Genomic DNA, 17,375 nt, shown 5'->3' with positions numbered 1-17,375 from the left:
ATGTATATACATCACTGTGCTCAGGAGGCAAAAACAATGTCTAACTTGCCTGCCATTACGTTGCGTTCTGAAAAGCGAAACTGACCCTGACAACGAAACGAAAACTGGCCATTAGTGTAACCGCAGCCTAAGTAAATGGAAGATTGCTCCACTTCTACAAGGTCAATTAGCATGTTCTTGGTATCTAGGAACATCTATGGACCTGGGGTATGTATTCCCAGTGTCAGAAATATTGTGTCTGTTACTAGGCTTGAGTAAATTGTAATGAAAAAAAGGAAAATATAAATTATGATATCTTTTTGCATCTGTGCCGGTGAATAACACCATGTTATAATTGTGCTGGGACTGAGCTCGCTCACTGAGCTCATTCAGCACCTTCTTGAGATCAAGTGTACAAAATATCTAAGCAAATGAATAAAGGGAAGATGATTAAACAGAAGTATTTGTAGATACAGTAATACATTATAATCCATTTGAATTATGAATTCATATTTGACCTTGAACTTGACCTTGACCTTATTATAGCGAAATCATACATCTAAGCAAATGAATAAAGGGAAGATGATTAAACAGAAGTATTTGTAGATACAGTAATACATTATAATCCATTTGAATTATGAATTCATATTTGACCTTGAACTTGACCTTGACTTTATTATGGCCAAATCATACATCTATGGAAAAAGTTCCTCTTTCCAATGGCAGTGTTAAATCTGGATTTAGTCATTTCCCTGTGGTTTTATGACAAAAGAGATATAATTAGCATTTTTCCGATAAATTCTTATTTTCGGTCAATCTTAAAAACATCGGTAAAAATGAAAATATACAGTTTGACTACTGTTTTGATAGGGTTAAGGTCTTTACTTTTAAAAAAGAAACACAACATTTAACCACGTGTGGGCCCTCTTGAGGACGATTCGCGACGCGCCACTTTGCCGACCTCTAGCGGCTCGGGTGTGCATTTCTTCCTTCCGTCAATCATTTGGCGATCTCAAAAACCTTTGGACAGGGTTGTAGCCAATGAGTGTGGCTTTCCAATGATACCCCATGTGGGGATCTAATACGGTCTGTATTGATCGATTTATGATCAAAACAGCAGGGTCCCCCAATTGGGGGGCCGTACAGCTTAACAGGTTAAGTAGGCTTGGTGTTATGTGTGGGTATATTTGTATCCCTCCCATTCATGTTACCCTGTTAGGTTGTCCGTCTGTTCTATGTAACTTGTGTTCATGTACAAATGCAGCCATTCATGTAATCTTGATTTACATTTACATTTAGTCATTTAGCTGACACTTTTATCCAAAGCGACTTACAAGTTCTGTCCGACAAGCCATCAGGAAGGGCACAACTCTATCAGCTGAGCAACAATGTTCATCAAAGTGTTGAGTGCTACAGTGTAGGTTAGTTTATTAGGACAAGTGCATGACAGTACGGTTAGTTAGGGTTAGATTTTTTATTATTATTATTATAATTTTTTTTTTATTCAGATAATGGTTGAAGAAGTGCGTCTTTAGTCGACGGCGAAAGATTGGACGTGTTTCGGCTGTCCTAACTGGGGTGGGTAGTTCATTCCACCATTGTGGGGCAAGGACTGAGAATAGGCGACTTCTCTTTGATGACCCTCCCGGAGCTTGGATAGGAGTAGGTCTGAGGCGGCCAGAAGATGCAGAGCGTAGGGGTCTTGAGGGTGTGTAGTTAGAGACCATTGACCGGAGGTAGGCGGGAGCGGTTCCCTTTGCCGCACGGTATGCTAGGTCGAGGGCCTTGAAGCGGATTCGTGCAGCAATGGGGAGCCAGTGCAGGTCCCTAAGAAGTGGGGTGACATGGGCCGACTTCGGTAGGTTTGAAATCAGGCGGGCCGCTGCGTTCTGAATGAGTTGAAGAGGCTTAGTGGCAGTGGCCGGGAGGACAGCGAGCAGTGCGTTGCAGTAGTCGAGGCGGGAGATGACTGTTGATTGGACGAGGAGTTGGGTGGCTTCTTTTGTCAGGAAGGGGCGGATCCTTCTGACGTTGCTCAGGAGGAATCGGCAGGTTCTGGTGGTCGCTGCGATGTGAGCAGAGAAGTTCAACTGGTCGTCGAGGACAACACCAAGGTTCTTGGCGGTCGGGGACGCGGTCACAGCTGCATTCTCGACTGTGATGGAAAGGTCAGTCAAGGGGGAGGATTTGGCCGGCAGGTGGAGCAATTCTGTTTAGCTTAGGTTCAGTTTGAGGTGGTTGGTCGTCATCCTGGCGGAGATGTCGGACAGACAGGCCGAGATCCGCTCAGAGATGTGGATATCTGAGGGAGGAAAGGAGAGGAAGAGATGAATATCGTCGGCATAACAATGGTAGGAGAAGCCATGAGACGTGATAATGTTACCCAGTGATTTAGTGTAGAGGGAGAAGAGAAGGGGTCCTAAAACCGATAACCTATAACTGATTTCTGTGTTCTCCAGTGTTTTTTATTGTGTTCTCTGTCCTGTGCCTTAGTTGCTTGTAGTTCCTTGTCTTGGCTTCCTGTAGTTCTTTGTTTGTTTTCCTCCCAGGTGTACCCATTTGTAATCGGCCCAGGTGTTTCTTGTTCTCATCATCCCCTTGTAGATATCTTTTGGGGTTTTGTTCTCCCTTGTTCCCTCGTGTTCTGTGGCTGGTCACCTGTCTGCAGTCCTGTCATTTATTTGTTCGTTATCTTTTTATTTTATTCCTGCAACCTCAAAACTGACTGTAATTGTTGAAGTCAGAGGTTCTATGTAGGATTGTTAGTAACTGTCTAACTGCATATATAACTGTTTCCACTAGAGGGCGCTCTAGGCGGAGCCACTCAAGACACCACCAGGTGGCGAGTATAAATAGAGATGTCTCCTCCTACTCTACCTCTTTCCCCCCCAGCCTCTCAGTGAGAGGAGACCTCATGTGCTGCTGCTCATACCATGTGAATGAATAAACCACGCCGGTTAAAGGCTAAAGATAGAAACCATGCCTCTTGACCACATTATTGTTGCCCTATAGCCGGATTCTGTCAACAGTAATTATTATAAAAAACCATTTTGTTACTTTTGGTTACCGTTTCATATTATGTTCCGGTGATGCCAGACAACAAGTATTTTATGTTAATCAATGGTAATTGTAACTGAGGGGTACAATTCCCTGACTGTATTGTTAAGTATGGTAATATTAAACCACTACCTCTTGTACTTTAACTTCTGGCCATCCAGTACATGATATAAATATGATGAACACTTTCCCACCTGATGAAACGAAGTCCACACAAATGTACAAATCGAATATTTAATATAGCAAAAGGTATATACAACGTTCACTTGTTTACACTTATGATTTGAAATGCACTTGTATGGCAAATGAGTATTCGTAGGTAAATCAACATTGAATGTCCAATCTCTGGTTACGCAGGGAGTAAGTATACAACCTGAATCTTTAGGAAACTATAGCGATGGTACTTAAATGATTATAGCTGGATACACTAAGGGGGGGGGGGGTCCCGCTGGTTGTAAGACAGTAGGAGGGGGGGGTTAGAGAAGCCGCTGGCGGTATCCCATCTGGCCGACGATTTCTTGGGAGAATTCAAAGTCTTGAACACGGTGCCCACAGAACCTCGGTCCGCAGACGAATACAGCTGGACCCTCTGGTGGACGGTAGCTGCCGGTCCACAACGGAGAGACGTGAGGCGACCTCACTGGTGTAGAGCGCCGTCTCACCTTGACTCCTCTCCGGGGGGTAGTTCCAACACTCGGCAGTGTTGGCCGTTATCCATGGAATAATCAAAGCACCCAAAGCATAATCCAAGCCGTGGAAGGCTCGCCGTCGTCCGGGTAGAGTAATCCAATGTACAGGTCCAGTCGCCCTGGCCCGGAGCTCCTCGGATGCAAGCACCACTAGTGGTCTGCCCAGCCTGGTTAAGACTCCAGATAACGTCAGGAACGATGGGGGTACTGATAACTTTATAACTCTAACCGAACGATGCACCATACATAAATAGACTATTATTAGCTTAATAGAAATACGTCCAACTCGACGGTATAGTGCCAAACTATGACAATTCAACTATTAATCCACACGATATCTCAATGCCTATTCTGAGGCCAAGTAGGCCTTACTGCACCACACGTGCGTCGTGGGTGAGGCTTCGCGTCTGTTACTCGGTTGGAGGGTAAAGAACTAATGGACTAAAAGAAAGTTCTACTTTACTTGCGCCATATATATATGCGCTATGAACAAATAGTACCATTCGTATTTCGCCAGACGTATTCCTACGCGGAACCGGGCTTGCCACGACATGTTGGGCGGCACGATTGAACTTGAACCTAGGGGTATGGCTGCTGGCGCCAGGTTCTCGTCCAATGGTAGAATGAAACTATTATGGGCTGTTTAGTAGACTAAAGGGATATTCAGTGCATATTGTACAAGGAATATACAGGGGATATCAAACGATATACAAATACTATTTAAATATATATATAAATAAATATATATATTCGGTTTAATCTGATCCTTCACAACAGCCGCACCCTAATTAGTCCCACCTAATTAGCTAAGCAGAGACAGATTAACCGCACTGTCTACCACTCAAGGTCTGCTGTAAGGGTCAGTCAACTCACAAAGTCATGGGGTCATGGTCATCATCGATAGTATCTGGGAGTCGGGGCAGTTCTATTAGCCTCGCCACGGGTCGTGTGTAAGTGCGCCCTTGGACGAGTACTTCGGACCTTGCCATCGGCACCGGTGATCACTTTGCTTACGCAGCCAGCCGGCCACATAGCTCTGGGTAGTGACTGGTCGATAATCATGACGACTGTTCCTTCTGTCAAATTGTCTCTCTCTTTTACCCACTTCTGGCGGGTCTGTAGAGACGGTAGGTAGTGGAGTAGGAAGCTGCTCCAAAACTTGTCAGCTAGTACTTGACTGTACCTCCACATTCTTCGGCCGTTCGCTTCTTCAGGCCTGTACATTGTCTGGGGTAGCGCGGGGTCCAGCCGCCCCATTAAGAGTGTGTTGGGGGTGACTGGGTCGACATCTGCTACATCACTGGAGACGTAACCGAGGGGTTTTGAGTTCAATACTCCCTCGATCTCCGTGAGGACTGTCATTAGGACTTCTTCCGCCACAGTCTGGGCCCCAAGCACGGCGTACAGGGCTGTCTTTATAGAACGTACTTCTCGTTCCCAGGTTCCACCGAAGTGGGGTGCGTTCGGGGGATTAAACTGGAAGTCAATCTGGGATGGAGCGAGGTGGGTCTTAAGTTCTGGGCCCATAGCTTGGAAGCTCTCTCTCAGCTCTCTTTCTCCGCCTTTGAAGTTTGTCCCGTGATCAGACAACAATGTAGACGGTTTTCCTTTCCGTGATGTGAATCTTCGGAAGGCCATAAGGAATGAGTCTGTGCTCATGGTCGGGAGGAGCTCGATATGTATCGCTCTGGTGGTCATGCATTTGAATACAATACCCCACCACTTCTCGGTTCCTCTTCCTCTCTTTATATACAACGGGCCAAAGCAGTCCATGCCTGTGGAGTGGAATGGCTTGTCGCCGAGTCGGAGGCGACAGGGGGGTAGGTCAGCCATCCGTGGTATGCTGGGCTGCGCGCGCCACTTTCGGCAGTCTAGACAGGTTCGCTGGAAGCGTCGCACCGCTTCTCTTCCTTGAAGTATCCAATAGCGACGTCTGATCTCCGCGAAGACTCTCTCTGCTCCTGCGTGGTGTACATCCTCGTCGTATTTCTTTATGATCAGCTCTGTGACCTTGTGTCGGCTGTTCAAGACTATCGGGTACTTAATGTCATCCGGTAGATCGGGGGCTCTCCGCAGGCGACCACCCACTCTGATGAGATTATGGGCGTCACTCTCGGGTGCCAGGTGGAGCAGTCTGCTGTCTGATGGGACGGGCTTTCCTCCCTGTAGACAGTCTAGCTCATCGGGGAACGAGTCTCTCTGGGCTCGTTGTAGTAGAAGAAGTTCTGCTTCTTCGTAGTCAGCTGCTGACATGTCAGTGGTGGACTGAATCTCTGGGTGGTGCCACAGGAATGTCCTCTGCTGCGCACTCTCTAGGGTAATGCAGTCATCTATGTTGGGGTCTGTGGAGGCGACTGTGCTCAGTCCACAGAACATAGGTTTCTTGTTCTCAGCCTCCTCGTTACTTGCTTCCCGTGGGGTGGGCGTAGGCCACTCTTCTTCGGGGAGCTTGAGGAATTCTGGTCCGTCACTGTAGATGTTGCGACGGGTGAGGTCATCCAGAGACATTCCCCGGGTGATGACGTCAGTTGGGTTGTGTTTGGTGTCCACGTACCGCCAGCTCGCTGCTTCTGTTAACTCTTGAATCTCGGTGACTCTGACTCCCACGAAGACTTTGTATCTGCATGAATCAGACTTGATCCATGTGAGTACTGTCGTGGAATCTGACCACAAGATTGTTCTGTGCACCGGAATGGTGAGTTCACGTTGGATTAACGTGGCTAGATGCGCTCCTGCTAGGGCTGCGCAGAGCTCTAGACGCGGGATAGATTGTTGCTTTCGTGGGGCTATTCTTGAGCGGGCCAGGATGAAAGCAGTGTGTGTCTTTCCTCCCTTCTCTTGGGCACGCAAGTAGGCCACCGATCCATAGGCTACTTCGGAGGCGTCGCTGAAGACGTGTAGATCAATCTTGCATGTCTCTGGCCTCACTGTGGATGGGAAGTAGCTGCGGCGTATATTGACGCCTGGGAGTGAGCGGAGTTCCGTCTCCCACTCTCTCCATGTTGAGGCAAGGTGTGCGGGTATTGGGTCGTCCCAGCCCTGGTCCTTGTCCCATAGTGCTCGTACAATCATCTTTGCCCTGGTGGTGTAAGGTAGAATACATCCCAACGGGTCATATTGTCTGGCGAGTGTTCTGTACACACTCCGTCTGGTGGTCGGTGTAGCCGTCGACCTTCCCTGCTCTGGAGTCAAGGGTTTGTGTCTATAGTGGAGCGAGTCTGTTTTGAAGCGCCAGACTAGTCCTAGTGTCATTTCTTGGGCTTCTCCTGGGATGGTCGCCATCCAGGTCTCGCTGCTGGCAGCCTTGTCCGCGGGGGAGAGGCTGCGCAATACGTGCGGGTCACTGCTGGCCCACTGCCTGAGATCAAAGCCGCCTTTGATCAGGGAGGCGCGTAGCTTGATTAGGAGAGCCTCGGCTTCTTCTTGAGTCGAAACGCTTTGTAAACAGTTGTCCACGTAGAAACTGTTCTTCACACTGTGTCGGACCTCTTCATCTGCTGTTGGGTCCTCTGCGACGTGTTTCTGTAGTGCAAATGTAGCACAGCACGGGCTGCATGTGGTTCCGAAGGGGAGTACTTCCCACTGGTAGATGGCTGGGTTCTCATCTCCGATCCTCTCCCTCCATAGGAACCGCAGCAGGGGCTTGTCCTCCTCCACTAGTCTCACCTGCAGGAACATCCCTTTGATATCCCCGCTGATAGCCACCTTGTCCTGGCGGAAGCGCAGTAGCACGCCTAGTAGGGAGGGGCCGAGTGTGGGGCCGGGCAAGAGCTCTTTATTCAGATTTTGGGATCCGATCTGGTAGCTGCAGTTAAACACAATGCGATCCTTGCCGTTGTGATGGACCTTGTGATGCGGCACGTACCATGATTCGGTCGTCTGATCGGCCTCTTTAATGTCAATCTTTGTCACGTGTCCCGCTGTGATTAGCTTCTCAATCTCGGCGCGGTACACACTCTCTTGAGCGGGGTCTTTGGCTAGGCGCCGCTCTGTGTTCAATAGATAGCGCTCCGTGGCGTCTTTCTTTGCGTGAAAGGTGGGCATTCCCTCTCGCCTCAGGAGTGGAGTTGCGTATCTCATCACTCCGCCGACTGTGACTCTCTTTGTCCCCTGCTCGAGTAGGTTGATGGCGTAAATGTCTTCTTTAGAACGAATATCTTTCTTTTCGTTCTTAAAGGGCATTGTCTCTAGTGTCCATAGCCTCTCGACATGCTGCAGGAGAGTGGTGTCTTCTTCTGTCGTTCTGGAGTGGAGGCAGCTAGTGGCTGCTGTTCGGTTGAGAGATTTAGCGAGGGGGCCTTGTAGGGTCCACCCTAGGCGGGTCTCGACTGCTGCAGGACAGCCTCTGGGTCCTGTATGGACCCGGTCAATCGGGACTATGAGTTCTGCATGGTCGGAGCCTATCAGCAGGGTCGGGGTAGCGCCGTCTATGAGCGGGATGGGTAGTTGTCGCAGGTGCACATATTTATCCATCAACTTGGCGATAGGGTAGGTGTACTGCGATAGTCCTATTTCTTGGCTGGTGAAAGCGTTTTTTAATGTTATACCGTCGCTCTGGCTGCCCGTTTGCTGCGATAGTGAAGGAGACATTCTCGCCCTTTATCGTCTTTAAATCTCTTCTTATTGTCTGAATCGTCATTTCGTTCTTGCTCCCCCGCAGTCCCAGCTGGGCCGCAGCGGACGCGAGCAGAAGGGTCTTCTCTGACCCGTCATCAAGGACGGCGTAAGTGTCCATGACTTTATCTTGGTAGCTCAATGTCACACGGACTACCTTTAAGAGCACTTGGGCGCCGCTGCTGCTGGCGGGGTCAATGTACATGACACTTGCCTTGGTGCCGCTCGGTGGTGCAGGTGAAGGCCGTCTTCTGTTACTTTCGTGTAGTATATCTAGATGGGCTCCGTCGCACCGACTGCACCTTTTCTTTAGGCGGCATTCGGCTGCCATGTGTGGTCGCGCACATCGGTAACAGCGCCTGTTGGACTTTATCCATTGACTCACTTCTTCTGCATTCATCTTTGTGAATAGGTCACATTGTGACAGCCAGTGTTCTTTCTCACAGTAGGGACACGCTATCTTCCACTTCTCTTTTCTCGAGGGGGTGCTGTGGCTCTTACTGCTCGGTACTGACTCGGACTGGTGCATGACAGTCACCGATCTTCTTCCATCATTTATTCTCCTGGGTCCCTCTCTGGAGCTTGGCGTGCTCCGCCCGAATGTATCCAGTCGTAAGCTGCTGACTTCTCTCGCCAGGAAGTCGGCTAGATCAAGGAGGGATGGTTCGGGGCCGTTGGGATCCCGGTAGTCTCTCTGCCGCCTAAAACGCTCTTGTCTTGCGGGTGGCAGCTTCTCCAAAATCCTCTCGACGTTAGAGTTGGCGTATAGCTCATGCATGCCCTTTTCCCGTTGCGCTCCCAGCATCCCTACCAGGGACTGCACTTTGATTGACAGGTCGTCTAATGAGCGATTGTCTGTTGCTGGGGGTAGGCGATCAATATGCCTTATCTCTTGGATTACGTAATCCCATATACGTCCATATCTCTGGTCCAGCGCCGCCAGGGCCGCTGTGTATGGGGTCGTAGAGGTGGCATAGGCCAGCGCTATATTGTGCGCTCGCGGTACTTTCAGGTGCTTCAGTAATATTGCATACTTGTGGCGTTCATCAGCGACATCCACCATCATTGTCTCTAAGCACATCCGGAGCTCCGTGTACTGTGCTCGACTCTCATAGGCGAAGTCTGGAAACGACGGCGTGGCAATGTATGACGCCGTGGATGGCTGATACATCGGCGAGCGTTGGGGGAGAGACCTCCTAGGCGAGTCCCCTCTTGCGCCTCTCTGTGGGCTGGTACCGACAGGGTACCATGGCCCGCTGGTCCAGGTGCTATTCCTCGGGGCTGGTCGTGTGTCGTGCTCACCCGTGAATAGAGTCGGGGGTCTGTAGCGCAGCGCCGCGGGGGTATAGCCTGGGCTGTACTGGACCTCCTGGTCCGGTGGAGTACTGTGCTGTCGTCGGGCTTGGTTCTCCTCCTCTCCCTCTTCTTCCTCTATCAGGTCTTCCAGATCCTGTAATCGTTTATTTAGCTTCTCCGCAGTGTATGCCGCTCCTTCCTTGTAGCTGGGTCTCGCTTGGACCGGTCTGGGAAGGGGGTCTGCGGGGGGTATAGGCTCGGTCTGTTGGTCAAGTTCAGGGTCGCTTGCTCGGTTAGGAGACGCTGCCCTCGACTGTTGTCTCGACGAGTTCCTTGAACCCCTGGCGGAGGGAGAGGGTGTTGCCTTGCGGATCAGCTGCTCCATTAGCTGCGCTTGTAACTTGTCGCGCTCGATTTCGCGCTTGGTGAGATCTGCTTCTCTTTGGGCACCGGCAGCGGCGCGCTGGGCGTCGGCCCGGTCTCTTACCATATTCTCTTCCGTCTGAAGGCGTCTCATCTCCAGGCGTATGCGCTCTTCTTCGCTCCGTTGCTGTGCTTGGAGTTGTTCGCGCTCGCTAAGCGTCTGTGCTTGGAGACGATCGCGTTCACCCTGAAGTCGATCGCGTTCGGTAGAGGCTGTCAGACTGACAAGGAACGCCTGTTGTAGCATCCTCTCCGCTTCGCTGGGGGAAGGCAGTTGTGGAGGTGAGCCGCTCCTGGGTGTACTCGTTGGGGAGTCCTGGAGCTCTATTTCCTCGGCGCTCTCCTCCTCTTCTTCCGTGCAGAGTTCTCTCTCTGTAGGGTTGTCTTCCTCCCGGGGCTGGTCGGGGACTACTTCTTCGGTATTGGCGGGGGGTAAAGGCATGTCAGCTCCCTCCTGGTCCCCACCGTGAGCTTGGTCAGTTACATTAGAACCTACTAGGGCCTCTGTGGTCGGGGAAACCTGGTCGTTAAGGTCAGACATAATTTTACTTTCTACTTTTACCGCGTTTACCGTTTGTCGAAGGCTAGGTAGTTGACTGACAGCGTAATCCTCTAAGTACTGAGGTGTCTGTCGTCTGCGCCGCGGGCGTTCTACGTTAGGAGGACCGTTTCGTGGAGTGTTCATCATAGGCCATTTTAATATTAATAACACTATATTAATATTACACTAGTTACCATCCGGCTCGAAGGACCAATTGTAACTGAGGGGTACAATTCCCTGACTGTATTGTTAAGTATGGTAATATTAAACCACTACCTCTTGTACTTTAACTTCTGGCCATCCAGTACATGATATAAATATGATGAACACTTTCCCACCTGATGAAACGAAGTCCACACAAATGTACAAATCGAATATTTAATATAGCAAAAGGTATATACAACGTTCACTTGTTTACACTTATGATTTGAAATGCACTTGTATGGCAAATGAGTATTCGTAGGTAAATCAACATTGAATGTCCAATCTCTGGTTACGCAGGGAGTAAGTATACAACCTGAATCTTTAGGAAACTATAGCGATGGTACTTAAATGATTATAGCTGGATACACTAAGGGGGGGGGGGGGGGTCCCGCTGGTTGTAAGACAGTAGGAGGGGGGGGTTAGAGAAGCCGCTGGCGGTATCCCATCTGGCCGACGATTTCTTGGGAGAATTCAAAGTCTTGAACACGGTGCCCACAGAACCTCGGTCCGCAGACGAATACAGCTGGACCCTCTGGTGGACGGTAGCTGCCGGTCCACAACGGAGAGACGTGAGGCGACCTCACTGGTGTAGAGCGCCGTCTCACCTTGACTCCTCTCCGGGGGGTAGTTCCAACACTCGGCAGTGTTGGCCGTTATCCATGGAATAATCAAAGCACCCAAAGCATAATCCAAGCCGTGGAAGGCTCGCCGTCGTCCGGGTAGAGTAATCCAATGTACAGGTCCAGTCGCCCTGGCCCGGAGCTCCTCGGATGCAAGCACCACTAGTGGTCTGCCCAGCCTGGTTAAGACTCCAGATAACGTCAGGAACGATGGGGGTACTGATAACTTTATAACTCTAACCGAACGATGCACCATACATAAATAGACTATTATTAGCTTAATAGAAATACGTCCAACTCGACGGTATAGTGCCAAACTATGACAATTCAACTATTAATCCACACGATATCTCAATGCCTATTCTGAGGCCAAGTAGGCCTTACTGCACCACACGTGCGTCGTGGGTGAGGCTTCGCGTCTGTTACTCGGTTGGAGGGTAAAGAACTAATGGACTAAAAGAAAGTTCTACTTTACTTGCGCCATATATATATGCGCTATGAACAAATAGTACCATTCGTATTTCGCCAGACGTATTCCTACGCGGAACCAGGCTTGCCACGACATGTTGGGCGGCACGATTGAACTTGAACCTAGGGGTATGGCTGCTGGCGCCAGGTTCTCGTCCAATGGTAGAATGAAACTATTATGGGCTGTTTAGTAGACTAAAGGGATATTCAGTGCATATTGTACAAGGAATATACAGGGGATATCAAACGATATACAAATACTATTTAAATATATATATATAAATAAATATATATATTCGGTTTAATCTGATCCTTCACAACAGTAACGTAATACTTGGTTCTGTGACATAGTGGCTCCGCTCGGCGTCACTCATGCACTATCCTCGCATATGTGCACGCGCACTGAATAAAATTCCACAATGTACCTTTATCCCAGTATTCGTCTGACCACACCCCTCGTTAGCTTACCTTCATAAGCAGGTGTGTGGTCACCTGCTCTCCTCCTTTCTCGCTTTTACCACAAGGAAGTGCCTTCGGTAGTACCCCACTTGACGTGATGTAATAGTAGGAGAAGAGTTGGAAAACAAGAGATACGTTGACATCATATCTTTATTTTCTCTCTCACTATTTTCTAGAAAATACGGTGATATTGTCTTCGTCACTGGAGTGTCTGGAAGATGATGATCATTCTAAAAACCTCCACCGGTTTTCGTATTGGGAGCACGCCGCTGCATGCCTCCCAACTGCAGTTCCTTGCTGTGGCTGGTTGCGGTAAAACCTTTCAGGACACAGCTGGACTGTAGGACGCGCCGCTGTTGTGAGAAGCGGTGGGTTCCAGGTTGGTGAGTAATGTTTTGCTTGCGAGCTCCACTTGTCTGTTAGTGCTATGGGGGCTAGCTGACAATGTTTACGAACACCGGCCCCAGATTAGGGTCCTTTGTTCAGCCTCTTAGGCAACAGCGGAGGACCTTGGTCTGAAGCCCATTATAGCAACTAGTGGGCCACGACCAGTAACTGGTGATCCCAGGATCTCTGGATGCGTGGGTACTTCTCTGTCACTGTATAGGCCTCGTCTCTCATATGCAAATGAGAGTTTACCCTAAACGAGGAAATGTGAGCATGGATGTTCATTATCGGAAAATCCATGTTCAAGTCAGCTACAGCCCAGATGGGATTTGTGCTGGCGCCGCCGGATGTTGGTAAACTCACCGTTGTAAAACTGTGTTAACATCTCATTTCTCTTCTCTCTTAAAAGGTGAGGAGGGTTTCAGAACGGCGGCCTGTCTGAGTGTGACTTGTTGTATCGTTGTGTACGAGTTCCGGTGGTAGCTAATTAGCTTGCGTGCTAGTTGTGGCCTACTGTGTTAGCCAGTCAGCTGTTAGCTGCGGCGCTAGCTCGCTGTGTTTACCAAGCCTGTTGTGCTAGGCTAGGTAACATTAGCTTGCTGCTATCGGCCGAGAGCGGCCGTTGGCTTAATGCTACACTGTTGAACGTGCTGTGACTATAACATGTTTTAAACACTCTTGACTACGACGTCATCTTTGACAGAGGATGTCCGTCGAACCTGCCCGGAGCCAGGCCAGCGAGGACTGCGTCAACAAGGAGCACCGTAGCGGCGGGTTGGAGCAGCGAGCTGCCCGTGTCGTCAAACACAGGAGGCTGTGTTTACTTCGGTGCCATGTTAGAGACTGCAATTCGGTTGATCTGCGCTCCCGGTAGGCAAGGTTCTGACCAGACCTTGAACACTTCTTCTTGCTTTCCCTTCTAAATGTTTTGTAAATAACGATGTTTTCCAAAACGAGTCTTGCTGCACTACATTTAGGATACGACGCGAGTTATGTGTGAATTGTCTTGTCACTGGTCTCCATGCAAATCGGGTTATTGTTACAGATGTGAAAATGATCTGGTTTGTTGTGTTGAGACACATTGTGTGTTCATGTATCGTGTACTCACAACTAAGGGGGTTAAACTAACCTATAAAGCTATGCTTAGTGACATATGAGTAAAGAATGATTCTTTTCTCAGCCTGTAATGACAATGAACAGTGTGTTCACATATTAACAGGTTTACCTGTTTAACTGGCCGTATTAAGGGTAAAGTAGGAGGGTTGTGTTTCCCCCCGGTTCCCTGGGGACTTCTTCATCCTCCTTTCAGACATGTTGTTACACTATATTGTGTCACTGTGTGGTAGGGATACGATGTAACCCTTGGCTTAGTTGTTGGGGTTGTGCTAACCGCTTGAGAAACTTTATTTTCCTAAAGAAAAGATTGTTTGGTAACTTTTTCGTGTGTGCTTAGCAAGGCCTGTGGCCGATACTAATCGAGAATTGTGTATTCTCTCATTATGAAAAACGGCGTTCCTCTGTAGAGTGTTTTTGCCATTTTTTGTAGGTGATAATGGGTTGTGTGTGTCGTGTGACCTACAACTGGGTTGGGCTGGCCACAGAAGCACATGTGTAAGTCTGGTACCGGGGCTCTTGGAGGGCCCTCTCTATTCTGTGTTTTTTCCTTAGTAAAAATCAGATAGCAGGTTAGCACATGCGCTGTGTGAAGCTGTTAGACACTTCATGGAGCTGACTATGACTGCGTCATACTATTTTTGTCATTACATCGTATCATGGGTGTGGGGTCGTAAAGGGGTGAACTGGTAACCTTTCCTCCCCCTTTTTTCTGTTGGTCAGGGGTAAACCCACCTGTCCTTCAAGGTTCCTGTTACGTTACGGGGTGAGGGGGGGGGGGGGGGGGGGGGAGTTTCCTGGTCCCACGCCCTGGAATATTGGGCGTGTGCACCGCAGAAATCCCCCCGCCATAGAGTACGTCACTGTGCACGTCTCTGTTGGTAGGACTTCCGTGTGCTGTTCAGGTCCATATGATGGATCTGTTTCGGGGGGTGGTGAGGGCTCCTCCTCACGAAGCTCCTATTCGGGCCTTCTGTGAGTTGGGACTCTCCTTCCATGTGAGGGAGCCTCCTCAGAGTACAGTGCCTCCTCCTCAGATTGTCAAGGTGAGTGGAACCTCAAGAAGGAGTCCTACTCTATTGTGTGTGTATTCGATTCAATTCGATTATTGAGTGTGTATGGGTTCAGTGCCTCCTCCCCGGAGAGCCCTAAAACCTAACTTTTACATGGCTCATGAAGCAATATATTCTTTTCAATCTGTACAGCTCGCGTGGGAAGTCTCTCTGGGGATTTCCATCTCCTCCCTATGGGAGGGTGGTGGGATGTAAAAATGTGAACAATTTTTACCCCCGGCTGTGTAGACTGGGATACATACTGTTGGTGCTTCCTTCTTTTCTATTGAGAAGAGTTGGAGTTAGGGAGCATCACACCCATCTTGTCGTTCCCCTGGGCGCCTTGGGGATTCAATGACAGGTCTAAATAGCCTGTTCATTGATGTGGTTGTGTCCCGACGCACGTATAGTGCTAGCTCGGGGTGTTCTGTAATCAGGCGACTGACTGGCACGCCTTGGTTGCTTGAGGTTAAAACGGCGTTTTTATAAAGCAACTGGGATGGAGGTTTTTCCTCTTCCGACGACCTGTTTTGGTTGTCGACGGATTCTCGTTCATATCTGGGGGATGATGACGGAATGGATCTGAACATATGTAGAGGGGTCTCACGCCCTGGGGGTGGGCCACCGGGCGCGGTTCGCACCGAACGTTTGGGTGGCGCCTTCTTTTCATGTTTAAGATCAACACGCATATCTGCCCCTTCTCCTGGAGTAGGCATGTCGGCGTGGTTAGGGCACGGGACTGGTTCTGGTCACGCTGGTCCGGATCAGTTAAACCCGTTGTCCGCCGGGGATGCAGATCTGCTGTGCTGGTACCCTGAGGGACTTGGGCTTTTTCAGGGGGAAAATGCCAGGTCGGTCCGGGTGTCACAGGGTTAAGCGCTATGGAGACCCTGGTTGGGTACATTTTGTACTCTGCACTGTCGTAATGGCTTACGGCCATGCCAACCTGTACACGCTCGATCTCGTCAGATCTCGGCCGCTACGCAGGTTGGTCCTGGTTAGTACTTGGTTGGGAGACCGCCTGGGAATACCAAGTACGGTGTGCTTGGGGCTGGTTCTCCATTCTTTTCGCTCCTCTCTCACGCATGGCGAAGAGGGGCCTGTTGGGGTGGTCTTTGACCTCCTCTGGTGATCCTGTGCTTCCCGTATCGCCGGGCCCGGTCCGAAGTACTGTTTCGTCGACCCGTAGGCCTGGGTTAACCCTTTTTTGAAAAATGAAACACTTGTACTGCGGTATAGCCGGTGTATACCCGCAGGTGTGTTTTGGAGTTTTTTCTTGAGGGGTTATAGGAACAACCACCGCATTGGGTAACACCAAGGTGGTTGATTCCCTGTTGTGTTGGAGCAGTGTCAACTCCCGGGTTACCCGGTTCAGGGTGCCCCTGCACGTTCATGACGTCTGCCAATCGTGTCAGCCTTCTCTGCCTCGACCCCTCTGGGTGGGTTTTTTTTAAATGGAGGCTTAGTCATGCAACAACGCCAGCATACGCCCCTTCCTCTGCAACAGGTCCTGCATTATTATTATTCCGCCGGGGCGGCTGTGTTCAGCTGTCCCCTCTGGCGCCTGTCTCGTCCGCAGTCTCCTGGCTCGGGTTAACAGCCTGTTGCCTGGTTTTTTCCCCGGTGCGCTGCCTGCTTCCGTTGGTTAACCTTTTTTGTGTGCTTACGGCCATGCTGACTGCCTGTTCTGCAGGGTCAGTGTGCCAGGCGGTGTACTATTGGGGGGACAGGGCCCGCTCGGCTGAGGGGCCTTTGTCCGAATACGCTGGCGATGTGGGGGGCGGGGTCACCAAGTGCCCACCTGGTGGGGTCTTGATGCTGGCATCATGGACTTCTCCGGGCCCCCGTTCCAGGGGGTCCAGTCCCTTTGGTGGGTCTGGGCCTTCCTTCGCGCTCCGCTGCTACGGCCTTGCCACGGGGTTGGGGTTGCCCTTGACCCCGTGATTCTGGGGGCAGTAACGAGGTTGTTCCCTCCGTTCGTTCCCGGGTGGCATGCGGGTTGTGCGTGTGTGTAGTCGTGGGGTCAGGCCACGGTCTGCTCACCCTGTGCGTTGAGTTGCTTGAGTGCCTCTTCGCACGGTCGGGTCCGTCGCCCTCCCGGGAAACCTCCAATAGGGGGGGTGCCCTCCATTAGGGGGGGTCGGGGGGGCTCGGCCCTCCCTGTTCTGATGGTTGTGGGGGGCCTTCAGCGGGGTGTATTTGTCGGCCGGTGGCTCCCGCTCGGCCTCCCTTGTGCATGAGTGACGCCGAGCGGAGCCACTATGTCACAGAACAATAGGTTATAACTATAACCATGTTCTGTTAATAGTGGTGACGCTCGGCGTCCGACGCCGCTGCAGCCCTTGTTCTCACTTGTGGTGAAAGCTTGGGAAGGAGGAGAGCAGGTGACCACACACCTGCTTATGAAGGTAAGCTAACGAGGGGTGTGGTCAGACGAATACTGGGATAAAGGTACATTGTGGAATTTTATTCA

Source organism: Notolepis coatsorum (genome assembly GCF_963971535.1).
Source record: "Notolepis coatsorum genome assembly, chromosome: 18".
In the NCBI taxonomy this organism is placed as follows: domain Eukaryota; kingdom Metazoa; phylum Chordata; class Actinopteri; order Aulopiformes; family Paralepididae; genus Notolepis; species Notolepis coatsorum.
This window is presented reverse-complemented; position numbering follows the sequence as displayed.